At 35.3% G+C, this 11,972-nt stretch overlaps 1 pseudogene; it reads right to left on the bottom strand.

The window, feature by feature from the left end:
- Positions 1-23: 23 nt before the first annotated feature.
- LOC120075915 (protein WHAT'S THIS FACTOR 9, mitochondrial-like) lies at positions 24-1,331 on the bottom strand (annotated as a pseudogene).
- Positions 1,332-11,972: the final 10,641 nt, after the last annotated feature.

Raw genomic sequence — 11,972 nt, 5'->3', positions numbered from 1 at the left:
GAATTATGGCAATTTCTTCAACAGTCAGTCAATCAGGCAATCTGATTCCTAATCATATTCTGAAAGCAAGTTACAGGCAGATACTTCTTCGAATCTATATCGTGTTTCATCCACTTCATCATGATGAAAGTGACCAAATGGATCTTCTTTTTCTTCTTCTTCTTCTTCTTCTTCATTTTTTTTTTTTTTTTTTTTTTGGTACAAACTTCTACTTCTATCTAGTTGGCCTTTTCTCAACATGCTTGTAAATCTTTCCCTGATGCCTAACAAGAGGGTGCTTCTGCAGAAGCTTGTAACCATCATATGCTTCTCGAAAGATTACAGTCTGTTTGCTGTCCTTCTTTGAGATGTAAAAGATACCAAGAGGCTGCTCGAATGCTTTTGTGAACTTTTGAGGCATAGAGTTGTTTGCGGAGGTTGCTTACGTTCTTTCATTCAGTTTTCTTTTGCAAGGTCCGTGAAGAAGCTCATGAAAGACTCCGGCAATCCTCTTTTCAAATACATCAGTACGGGGATCTAAATAGGAGGCATCACAATATGGAGAAGTATAAGGGAGCTTCTACCTTTCTTTTAACCAATCCATACATTTTCTCCTCTGTCCCAAAACCCCTTGTGATCCAATTGGAAAGGCCAAATAGCCATTTCTTATGTCGACCCTTTGTTGGGAAGCAGTGTTCTTCTGCAGTTCAGAAACAAACAAGGTCATTATCCCAGGACAGAAGTTTCAACCCAATGTGATCATCTTGGAGTCGGATAAACAAAAACAAGTCATGGTTATATGGGATGAAAGAGTTCTGATAATCATATGGCAGCCCCATGTCCCATCAACTGATCAACGTTAAGGAACTGTCCAATCACTGGTAAGCATTAGCAATCTGCAAAGCCTAGATCGAAGATCCATCCAACACTGCCGAAGAACAATGATTTCCTCCTCATAAAGCTCCCTAGCTTCTGGAGTTAAGTAAAAAGATGGCACACGAGTGCCTTAACTGTCAAGAATATGTGATTCATGAAAGATTGGGTATCTCCTAATGAAGGTAGACATCTTGACATCATTTGGAAGACCAAACTGCCAACGATGGCGACACAGATAGTAGATCGGTAAGCAATGTTCAGGTCTTGAAGAGATTATGGATACAAGAAAGTGAACGACCTTGAGGTCCTTCTCAGCACTCACTACAGTATCCAAGTCCTTGTCTTTCACCCATTTCAGTTTTATGTTTACCAAATAACGACCTTGCTGGTAATTTAAATTCAACCCTCTCTGTACATGGGAAACCAGAGAATTTAACCCTGCTAAATAACCAAGCTACCATCTTCTACATCCAACATATGAATTCCATCAACTTTGCACAAAATGTATCAACATCCGCCTCAAACCTGAAATGTCAAACATGTTGTAACAAATATACCCTATGTTTCATACCAAAAAAGTTATCGTAACAAAATTAGAAAATCGCTCACGATGCAGCTAAATCATACAAAACACTCAAAATCAAGTCACAAATTCGGACCTAACCACAAAATAAAAAAAAATTCACAAAGTTGAAATTCACAAGCAAAATGCATAAGAAATTCCCGGACCTAACCACAAAATAAAAAAAAAGTCACAAAGTTGAAATTCACAAGCAAAATGCGTAAGAAATTCTTTCCCGTAAAATGTTTAAAGGACCCAGATCATTTGGGCATTTCATCAAACACTTGTTAGGCATACCTTGCACAGTGAGAGATAGACTACCTAGTTCCTAATCCCTTTCCTTCTCGTGCTTCATAAAACAACATGAACTATCTTGCACTTAAAATTGGAAGGTGGATCAAGACTTACACAGTAGAAGTGTGATCAGAAGTCAATTTTCCATAGGCGCAACAACCATTTCTACTATTTATTTGAGTCCCAGTACGCAGCTGGGAATTTCTTTTACAAATCAAAAGTCTGAAATCTTCATGGAGGTGTTTGTCATAGGATGACCCAATATTTGGGGCAAAAATAAAATAGGCCATACCTTTCAAAATTGGAGGGTTTTATTTTAGTTTAAATCCTATTTCAGTTATTGAATTTTGAATTTTGTTCTATTTTAGTCTTTAAACTTTCAAGAATTTTCATTTTAGTCCTAAATTTTTTTAAAAAATGTTTATTTTAGTCCGTACTACACTATTAAAATTTTGTTAACTTTTCAATAGAAATGTGAGGGAGCTTGTATTTTTTAATGACGACTAGACTCTATATTAAGTAAGATGAAGATGAAGTAAAATGTCAACATCTAATAAGATAAAATACTAAACGGCCAAAATTTTGAACTAAAAATGTCTTTTAAATTCTCATATTTGCCATCTTATTCAAAATTGAAACTCTAGATTTTTTAGCATAGCCAACTTATTTGGTAGCCTAGTCATCTAAAATACAAGTCATCCCACCATTTTGTTAAAGAGTTGACAAAATCTTAATATAGCAGAGACCAAAATAAACACTTTTTAAAAGTTTAGGGACTAAAATGAATATTTTTAAAAGTTTAGGGACCAAAATAAAAACAATATTCAAATTTGCTTATAAATATGGTGAAATTAGGTCTGATAAATGGATGACTCAAAATTTAGAGAGAAAATGAAATTTGCCATACCTTATGAAATTGAGGTTTTCTTTACCATTTATTAATGTCATGTTCAGCGAAATTACCAAAACGAAACCTCGCGCACGTGTATTGGTCTTTTGCTCCTACTCTTCGCTCTCTTGCTAACTTTTTGTCTCGCTCTGATTCTCACTCTCTCAACCTCTATTTTTTTTCGATTTTCTTTCTCTCGCTTTCTCTATCTCCTCTTTCTTGTCTCACTCTCACTCTCTCTTCTTGTCTCCCCCCTCTCTCACTCGCTCTCGATCCTCTTGCTCTCACACTCTTCGTCTTTGCTATCTTTCTCCACTACATCTTATATTCTAAGCAACGTTCGAATGGCCAGCAACGATACCTCTACAATGTTTTGATGATCAGCGAATAATGTAGAATGACTAACACAAATGATCCGACAAAATTCTTAAGTTTGAAAAAGTAGGGCAAAAACCCTTTTTCGGATTTGAGATTGAAAGGATCAAATCTCCAGCAGATGCAAATTATGAGATTGTTTTGATGTTGATTTAAAATAAAAAACAGAAAAGAAAAATTACATAAACAAGAGAATGTTGTAGTTCGAAGGTTAAGCATATAAAAAAACATATATCACCTTTATAGAAAACTCTTTCCATGCAACATTTTTGTGCCGGTATTATCCTCCACGAGATCTTCCTTCTATATCTTTTGATAAGGATTACTTGTGTGAGCAAAAAAATAAAAAGGAGAGAGAAGTACTTGAGAAAAATTTGAGAAATGTAAAATTGTGGAAATTGTGGAAAAAATAAAACAAAAGAGAACCCTTTTTTCTTCTCATAATGGTCCAATAAATAGAACACAATTAGGTTGGAACCTAATTATAAAAAAAAAAAAAATTACTTTAATATCATATATTAAAATAGACAAATACCAAATAGGCTATTAGACCTAGCTTTTTAGCTACACAATACGCAAAGTTATTACAATATGGGGGAATATAACGAAGAAAATAATATCAAACCAACTTTCCATCTCCTAAATATCAGAGAGCCAACGTCACTACCTTTTTCACTTTCAACTCTTTCAATAACTTGATGCCATTCAGGATGACCCATAGTTTCAAATAAATATTTGAATCATATTCAAATGTACATTTCTCTTATAACATATAGTTTTAATATGAACCTCATTCATATTAAATGATTAATTTTTTTTTTTTTTTTGTAGTTCGACAATTGTGAGGTGAAGGAATGATCTTCCAACTACTAGGGATGAAGGTCATGCTAATACTACTGAGGAGAACTCACTTTGACAAATAATTAATTATTTGAATCATATTCAAATGTATCTTCCCTTATTACATAGTTTTAATATAAATCTCATCCATATTAAATTATGAATTATTTGATTCACATTCAAATACATTTATTCTCCCATATTATATAGTTCTAATTTGAACTACATTCATAATTAATTATATACTAATGTATGTTCATACATCATAACTTATATTAATTTTACCCAATACAATAAATATATTTTTCCTTAATTAATTTGCACACTTCAACTTATTCTTTCAATAACTCGATCCTTGTTGGTTCATTATAAGCTAACAAGAGAATTTTATGGACCTACAGATTATAAGCTCTAATGATCGGAGATTAATTAATTAACTTCCATTCATTAACTATGAGGCAAACCATCATAGACTTGTAATTGTACTCTTATGCATTATAGGGCAAGTTGTGATAAGCAAATAAGTGGCAATCATAAGGAACTAGCCAGGTAGGAAATATTGAGGTTCTACAAGATGAAAGTGAAGCTCAACAATCTCAAACCAGCTTAATTGAAGCTCGTGGTGAAAATCATTGTAAGAACTTTCCAAGTCAATCCAATCATGAGGCAATCATTATGCCACAAGGACCAATGACAAGAGTTAGAGCTAAAAGACTTGAAGAGGGATTAAATGCTTGCTTCCAAACTAAATTTCCAGCCCATCATGAAGAGTTGCAACCCTTCAAGCTCCAAGAATCACTTGGACACCCAAAAGTCCTAATGAATCTGGAAATTTAGATTCATCCCCATATTTAATGCTTGATGTATTAATTTATTTCAATGTATTTACATTTATTAAGGTTCATGTATTTAGTTGATAGATGAAAGGTTGCATCCTTTCATAGTATCTTTTCATTTAGTATATATAGTGCTGTATTTTTTTTACATTTAGAAGATAGATAGAGAAGAAGATTTGAGAAATGTAATCTCGGGTTTTAAACCTTGAAATCTTTTTAAGCTTTGTTTCTTGTGTGTTCTTGAGATAGAATGCATGAATATTTGGAGTATTCAAGTAAGGATTGATCTATCTTGCTTGTGGAGTGCTTTGAAGATCAAGGGTTGATGGGAGTTGAAACTTTGTCTGATCTTTGAGAATCGGATCTAAGAACTATGTTGAAAAATAAGAACCAAAGAACTCAACCTCAACAGACCCTATAACCAATTTGATCCCAATCCCTAAGATAGATTAGATGACAAATTACTTAGATTATCTAATAAACCAAGGATGGGGTAGGCCTCTTGCTCAAGACCCAGAATCAGCACTTGAAGGGAACAACCTCTCTACTAACCCTAATCGGGTAGGAGTGAATTCCGTCTTGCACCCTATGTCTGGCTATTCATCCATTCTTATCCCCAAAATGGGAGGCTTATTAAGCAAAGATAGTTGGTCTACTCTCACCGTTTGCAAATCAAAGGATAATCCCGAACAAACAGGAGTTCATAATTAGCTAAGGATTAAGGTCAAGTTACCTAGGTCATCGCTTTGAAATAGTCAGTCTTAAATAATAAACAACATTATAAAGTAAGAGTGGCTGGTTTCGTGGTCCGATCTTGCACAAAATTCATTTGCACAGGATGCCTCTACCTCTCATGTCATAATATGCACGAATTAGGATCACTTCGTATGTTGTTACATCTCTTTGTAACAACTACAGAGTAGGCCGCATCCGATAGTGTTACCAGAATAAGGCACCTAACCTTATTCATATACTATAGATCATTTTGACTATTTACTCAAACCTGATCCACTTGTATGTCTCCACATAAAGTTCAAGTACTCATGTAATAGTCGAGGGACTTAGGTTTATTGGATTTTTAAAAAACAGTATATTCAATAACAACTTATTGAATTTTCAGAATAAATTCTATTATTTACATACCACGAGTTTTAGGACATAAAACCCAACATTCGTCAAGTAGAAACCCAAAGTTTATACTTTTCAAACTCTATCTTGACCTTTTTGGCCAAAGTTCATCCACAAAGGTACAAAACTCATTTCAAGTGTTCATAAGTACCTTTTGAACGAAACATTGTCCAAATTTGAACTTAGAGCACATTTCAATAAGTAAAAACCCAAAATTCGACCTTTTTGGATTCTGTCATGAGTTTTATGCCAAAGTTCGTCCACACCTATACATACTCCTTTCCATGGTTCATAAGTACCTTTTGAACCAAACATTGTCCAAATTTGGACTTGGAGCACATTTCGAAAAGTAGAAACCCAAAATTCGTCCTTTGTAGATTCTACCATGACGTTTTGTGCCTAAGTTCATTCACACTAGTACAGAATGCATTTTCAGGGTTCATAAGTACCTTTTGAAAAAAAATTCGTCCAAATTTGGACTTGAAGAACATTTCGACAAGTAGGAACACAAAGTTCGTCCTCTTCAAACTTTGTCTTGACCTTTTATACCAAAGTTCATGTACATAGGTACAAAATACCTTTCATGGTAAGTACCTTTTGACCTCAAGTTCGTCCAAATTTTATGATTGGAGCACATTTCCACAAGTAGAAACCCAAAGTTCGTTCTTTTCGATCTCTGTCTTGACCATTTGTGCCATAGTTCGTCCACATAGGTACAAAACTCCTTTCGAGGATTCATAAGTACTTTTTGAATCAAACATCGTCCAAATTTGGACTTGAAGAACATTTCGACAACTAGGAATCAAAAGTTCGTCTTTTTCGTTCTCCGTCTTGACCTTTTGTGCCAAAGTTCGTCCACACATGTACAAAACTCCTTTTCAAGGTTCATAGGTACCGTTTGAACCCAACTTCGTCCAAATTTGGACTTGAAGCTCATTTCGACTTGTAGAAAACCAAATTTCGTCATTTTCGGATTTTTTCTTGACCTTTTTTGCTAAAGTTTGTCCACACAGGTACAAAACTCCTTTGCAGGGTTCATAAGTACTTTTTGAACCAAACTTCGTCAAAATTTAGATTTGAAGCACATTTCGAAAGTAAAAACCAAAAGTTTGCCCTTTTTAGATTTTTTTCTTTACCTTTTGTGTCAAAGTTTGTCCACAGAGGTGAAAATTCCTTTCCAGGGTTCATATGTACCTTGTGAACCAAACTTCATCCAAATTTGGACTTGGAGAACATTCCGATAAGTAGAATCCCAAAGTTCATCTTTTCTGGGCTCTATTTTCACCTTTTGTTCCAAAGATCATCCACACAGGTACAAAACTCCTTTCCAGGGTTCATCAGTACCTTTTGATTCCAACTTCTTATAAATTTGGACATGGAGAACATTTTTTTTTTAATTCCAATGTTCATCCTTTTTGAAGTTTGTCTTCACCTTTTGTGCCAAAGTTCCTCCACACAGGTACAATACTCTTTTCCAGGGTTTATAAGTACCTAATGAACCCAACTTCATCCAAATTTGGACATGGAGAATATTTCGTCAAGTAGAAACACAAAGTTCGTTCTTTTCGGATTTTGTCATGACCTTTTGTGTCGAAGTTCGTCCACACTGGTACAAAACTTCTTTCTAGGGTCTATAAGTACCATTTGAACTAAGCTTCATCCAAATTTAGACTTGAACCACATTTCCTCAAGTAATAACCCAAAGTTTTCCCTTTTCAAACTCTATCTTGACCTTTTGTGACAAAGTTCGTCCACATGTTACAAACTCCTTTCCAGGAACATAAGTATCTTTTGAACCAGACTTCGTCAAAATTTGGACATGAAACACATTTCGAACAAGTATAAATCCAAAGTTCATCCTTTTTTACTTTCTCTTGAACATTTGTACCAAAGTTCATCCACATTGGTACAAAACTCTTTTCTAGTGTTCATAAGTACCTTCTGAACAAAACTTCGTCCAAATTTGGACTTGAAGCACCTTTCAACAAGTAGAAATCGAAAGTACATCCTTTTCGAATCTGTCATGATCTTTTGTGCCAAAGTTCATCCACACCGGCACAGAAGTCCTTTCCAGGGACCATAAGTACCTTTTGAACCAAAGATCGTCCAAATTTGGACTTGAAGCACATTTCTACAACTAGAAACCAAAAGTTCGTCATTTTCAAACTCTATCTTCACCTTTTGTACCAAAGTTCGTTCACACAGGTACAAACTCTTTTCCAGCCTATTAAACCCAATTTCATCCAAATTTGGACTTGGAGCATAGTTCGACAAGTAAAAACCCAAAGTTTGTCCTATCTAGATTCTGTCATGATGTTTTGTGCCAATGTTTATCGACACAGGTACAAAACTCCTTTCCAGGGTTCATAAGTACCTTTTGAACCAAACTTCGTCAAAAATTGACTTCAAGTACATTTCGACAACTAGAAACCCAAAAATCGTCCTTTTCGGATTTTATCTTTACCTTTTGTGCCAAAGTTCGCTCACATAGGTACAAAACTTCTTTCCATGGTTCATAAGTACCTTTTGAACCCAACTTCGTCCAAATTTGCACTTGGGAATCAATTCGAATTGTAGAAACTCAAAATTCGTCCTTTTCGTTCTCTGTCATGACCTTTGTGCCATAGTTTGCTCACACAAGTACAAAACTCCTTTCCAGGGTCCATAAGTACCTTTTGAATCAAACATCGTCTAAATTTAGATTTGGAGCACATTTTGACAAGTAGAAACCCAAAATTCTTCCTTTTCGGTTGTCATGATGTTTTGTACCTAAGTTCGTCCACATCGGTACAGAACTCCTTTCCAGGGTTCATAAGTACCTTTTGAACAAACATTCATCCAAATTTGGATTTGAAGAACATTTCGACAAGTAGGAACCTAAAGTTCGTCCTTTTCAAACTTTGTATTGACCTTTTGTACCTTTATAACTTATGAACCCTGGAAAGGAGCTTTGTACTTGTGTGGACGAACTTTGGAATAAATGGTGAAAATAGAGTCCGGGACAAACTTTGGAATTCTACTTGTCGAAATGTTCTCCAAGTCCAAATTTGGACTTGGAGCACATTTCGACAAGTAGGAACCCAAAATTCGTTCTTTTCAAGGTCTTGACCTCTTGTGCCAAAGATCGTCCACACATGTACAAACTCCTTTCTAGAACTCATAAGTACCTTTTGAACAAGACTTTGTCAAAATTTGGACTTGAAGCACATTTCGACAAGTAGAAACCCAAAATTCGTCCTTTTCGTTCTCTATAGACCTTTTGTGTCATATTTCGTCCATAAGTACAAAACTCCTTTCCAGGATTCATAAGTACCTTTTGAACCAAGAATTGTCCAAATTTGGACTTGGAGCATATTTCGACAAGTAGAAACTCAAAGTTCATCCTTTCCGGATTCAGGATGTGCCAAAGCTCATCCACACCAATACACAACTCCTTTCCAGGGTCAATAAGTAGCTTTTGAACCAAACCTTGTCTAGATTTGGACTTGAAGAATATTTCGACAAGTAGGAACACAAAGTTCATCCTTTTCAAACTCTGTCTTGACCTTTTGTACCAAAGTTCGTCCACACAGGTACAAAAAACCTTTCTAGTGTTCATAAGTACCTTTGAACCCAACTTCGTCCCAATTTGGACTTGGAGCACATTTCGACAAGTAGAAACCAAAAGTTCCTCCTTTTCATTCTCTGTCTTGACCTTTTGTTTCAAAGTTCGTCCACACTGGTACAAAACTTCTTTCAAGGGTTCATAAGTACCTTTTGAACCCAACTTCGTCCAAATTTGAACTTGGAGCCATTTCGAATTGTAGAAACCCAAAGTTTGTCCTTTTCGGACTTTATCATGACCTTTTGTTCCAAAGTTCGTCCACACAGGTACAAAACTCATTTCCAGAGTTCATAAGTACCTTTTGAACCCAACTTGTTCCAAATTCGGACATGGAGAACATTTTGACAAGTAGAAACCCAATGTTTATCCTTTTCGAACTTTGACTTTACCTTATGTGCCAAAGTTTATCCATACAGGTACAAAACTCATTTCCAGGGTTCATAAGTACCTTTTGAACCAAACAACGTGAAAATTTAGATTTGAAGCACATTTCGAAGAATCCGAAAAGGAAGAACTTTGGATTTCTACTTGTCGAAATTTGCTCCAAGTCCGAATTTGAACGATGTTTTGTTCAAAAGATACTTATGAACACTTGAAAGGTGTTTTGTACCTTTGTGGACGAACTTTCGCATAACAGGTCAAGATAGAGTTTGAAAAGGACGAACATTTTGTTTTTACTTGTCAAAATGTTCTCCGTGTCCAAATATGGAAGAAGTTGGGTTTAAAAGGTACTTATGAACCCTGGAAAGGAGTTTTGTACCTGTGTGAATGAACTTTGGAACAAAAGGTGAAAATAAAGTCTAGAAAGGACGAAATTTTGGGATTCTACATGTCGAAATGTTCTCCAAGTCCAGATTGAGATAAAATTAGGTTTAAAAGGTACATATGAACCCTGAAAAAGAGTTTTGACCTGTGTGGACGAACTTTGGCATAAAAGGTCAAGACAGAATAAAAAAATGATGAACTTTAGGTTTCTTGTTGAAATGTGCTTCAAATCTAAATTTTTACGAACTTTGGTTCAAAATGTACTTATGAACCTTGGAAAGGAGTTTTGTACCTGGGTGGACGAACTTTGGCACCAAAGGTCAAGAAAAGTCTGAAAAGGATGAACTTCGAGCTTCACTCTTTCATATGTGCTCTAAGTCCAAATTTGGAAGAAGTTTGGTGCAAAAGGTACTTATGAACCTTAGAAAGGGATTTTTTCCGCCCTTATTAGATTAGTTTAGTAAATTCAAGCTCCAAAAAACGAGAGATTAACCCACGGTGCGCTACACCCGGCAACTCATCAAGCAATTTCTTTGCGCTTTCATTTTAGTGATGAGGTCACAAAGAGGGAAGTAGGGCGAAACAATCATTTATTCTTCACATACAAGATTGAATACGGTCGGTTCATCCTCTTTTTTATGTGAAAAATGTTGATCCAATAGACGACGGACCATTTGGAGTATTGAAGGTAAATGTTTGCTCCGTTGAAGTGGAACATGGAGTAGACATTAAGTTTCCATGAGTTCAAGCACTTTGAAGAATTTTTATATTTAAGTTCACAAACATTTTATTGTAATTTCAGCTTTAATTTTATTTTTATGACTAGTCAAAGATGGAGGCCATCATTGAAGATTGTAGTTGGAAGATGGTGGATGGAAGATAGTGGTTGGAAGATGAAGAACTCTTTTAATGTTTTATTTTGACTTTCTATCTTACATTATATTATCTCTACAAGGCTATAAAAAGCCTTCTCCCCATCCATTTGTAATCAAAATTTGATGAGTGAAATTTGAGATCTCATATTTGAGACTATTCCCTTAGAATTTTTACAATTCTTGTGATAGAATGCATATGAGCCATTCAATCTAACCTTGATCAAGTTGATTGTCGAGTGACTCAATCTAGAACAAGATTTCCCAATCTTGCTTCTAGATCTTTGATCAAGAGGTAATCTAATTCTAGCCTTTTTTCTCGAGGTTGAACTAAATCGTGTAGGGAGGTGTTAATTTCTTAGATTCAAAGGTTGCTACATAATAGTGGGTATTTGGGCTGGGGGTTAGGGTTGGCTTATCAAAATATCTTTTTATTATTTTAAACTTGTAATATGTATGCATGGATGGGGTGTAAAAAGACCTGCCTTTGCTGTGATCAGTTAGGACACCTGGAAATTGACTAGGTACGGTTCCCTGCAGTGAATGTGGGAAAGCTAGTTCCCCTAGGTAAAATGATGCAAGTTTAAGGCCATTTTTGTTATAAAAAATAATATTAAAAAACAAGACAGCTTATTGGACATATTACTTTCTTGAATATGTGGATGCTTGATGATTGGTACATGAGCCAGAGTAGGGAGAAAACTGGAGAAGCTCTCTTGAAACTAACTTTAGTTCTTGCGTTTTGAATTAAATGTGTCTTGCACACACACATGTGGGAGATGATGAGATTTGGCCTTGAAATCTTTTAATGTTGGGATGTGCTTGAAAGTTTCTACTAATGGATCTAATATGCTTATTCTGAATGATGAGATTTTGAGTCATTTGCATGCTTGTCTAAATTTCATCATAGTCTTGTTCTTTCCTTGCTCGGGACTAGCAAAGTTCTAAGTTT

The sequence above is a fragment of the Benincasa hispida genome, chromosome 4 (genome assembly GCF_027475165.1).
Source record: "Benincasa hispida cultivar pf3 chromosome 4, pf3_genome.v1.1, whole genome shotgun sequence".
In the NCBI taxonomy this organism is placed as follows: domain Eukaryota; kingdom Viridiplantae; phylum Streptophyta; class Magnoliopsida; order Cucurbitales; family Cucurbitaceae; genus Benincasa; species Benincasa hispida.
This window is presented reverse-complemented; position numbering and strand designations above follow the sequence as displayed.